The sequence below is a fragment of the Otolemur garnettii genome, unplaced genomic scaffold (genome assembly GCF_000181295.1).
Source record: "Otolemur garnettii isolate 467f Iridium unplaced genomic scaffold, OtoGar3 scaffold00283, whole genome shotgun sequence".
Lineage (NCBI taxonomy): Eukaryota > Metazoa > Chordata > Mammalia > Primates > Galagidae > Otolemur > Otolemur garnettii.
The window spans coordinates 112,675-114,708 of record NW_003852678.1 but is presented as its reverse complement, the minus strand read 5'-3'; positions in this window follow the sequence as shown (position 1 = coordinate 114,708).

The following is a 2,034-nucleotide window of genomic DNA, read 5'->3' as shown; positions in this document are numbered from 1 at the left end:
CATGTGACAGGACCAGGGACTGCTTTAGTGGTGCACACATCAGAGGGTTAGGATGAAACGTCTGATATCCAGGACTGTAGGGGAGGTAGACAGACTAGATGTGGGGCGAGCTGTGTGGTGGACAGGAGGGGCGGTGGCCACATGATGCGTCCTCTTCTTGATCTCATCCCCATCTTGTGCTCCAGTGTGGGCCCCAACTATGGCCCTCCGGGTTCCCATACCCACCCTGTCCAGAGGCTCAGCTCAAAACCCTCAGCCTGTGTTCCCGATGGGCCTATGAGTGTGTGACCAGAGTGTTAGGAGGTGTGGAGGGACAAACAGCACGTGTGGGACCTTGGCCCCATCTCCTCGGCCACTCTGTGGGTGTTGGCAGTGTTGTTCTGTTAATGCCCCTGATACGTCACTATCTGCCTGGACCCCCAGGCTTCCCCCTACTGCCCTCTACCTGTGGCTGGACCTGGGTGCCTGGCCCACAGGGCAGTGGCTGCACCTGAGTTCTGTTGGCCCCAAGCCAAGGTCTCCCTAGGCTGCCACTGCTCAGCCATCCCTCCCCCAACAGTCCCTGCCACCTTCACCCCCAGCCTAGCTGCTCTGGGTTGTTCTGTGCTCTGGCCACCCTGTCATTCCCACCTCGGGGACCTGGGACAGGTAGGGGGCTAGGATTGCAGTGCTCCAGGGTCCACCACCCCAACCTTCCTCCCAACTCCATGTTTGGGGTTCCCCGCGGGTTTCTCCCCAAGGCCCAGAGGCCTGCCTAGGCCGATACAGGGACAGTGAACAGGGCAGAGGAGCTGGCAGGCAGCCCAGTGACCAGGCCCAGAGATGGAGACTTAGGCCTGTGCTTCTCTGCCTCCACCTGCAGACAGGCTGGGCTCCTGCTCAGGACTTGCTGAGCTACTCCCAGCTGCCTCAGGCCTCTGCATACCTGTTTCTACACTGTTGGTGTTGGGGCCTTCCAGAAGCCAGGCATGTGCCCTCTGCATGCCTGGCTTCCAGATGGGCCCTGAGGCAGGGCATGGTGGATACATGCCAGTGAATGGTGACACACTGTTGGACCTGCAGATGTGGCTGATGTGAGTGAGCCTCAGTGTGACTCCCTGTACCCAAGGGCCTGGGAGGCATGTGAGAGCAAGCAAGAGTGTGAGTGTGAGAGAGTGTGTGAGTGTGACACGGAGTGTGAGAATGTGTCAGTGTGAGTGAGTGTGAGAGTGTGTGTGAGAATGTGTCGGTGTGAGCGAGTGTGAGAGTGTGTGTGAGTCTGGCAGTGAGTGTGAGAATGTGTCAGTGTGAGTGTGAGAGTGTGAGAATGTGATGGTGTTATTGTGAGAGTGTGTGAATGTGATGGTGAGTGTGAAAGTGTCTATGAATATGATGGTGAGTGTGAGTGTGTGTGAGCGGGCATGCGAGTGTGGGTGTGAGAATGTGAATGAGTATGAGTGAGAGTGTCAACAGTGCATATGAGTGAATGAGTGTGTGTGTGCATATGAGTGTGGGTGAATATGTGTGAGTGTGCATGGGTGTGTGTATGTGTGTGTGAATGTTGACTGTGTGTATGAGTGAATGGGTGTGTGAGAGTGTGTGTGTGTATATGAGAATGGGTGTGAGTGTTGACAGTGAATGTGTGTGTGCGCGCATGTGTGTGTGTGAATGTGGGTCTGTGTGAGTGTGCATATGTGCGTGTCATGTGAGTGTGTGCATATGAGAATGGGTGTGACTGTTGACTGTTAATATGTGTGTGTGAGTGTGCATATGAGTGTGTGTGTATGCATGTGGGGGTGTGAATACTGACTGTATGAGTGAATGTGGGTTTGTGTGAGTGTGCATATGTGCGTGTCATGTGAGTGTGTGCATATGAGAATGTGTGTGAGTGTTGACAGTGAATGTGTGTGAGTGTGCATGAGTGTGTGAATGTGGGTTTGTGTGAGTGTGCATATGTGCATGTCATGTGAGTGTGTGCATATGAGAATGGGTGTGAGTGTTGACAGTGAATGTGTGTGAGTGTGCATGAGTGTGGTTTGAGTGTATGTGAACGTG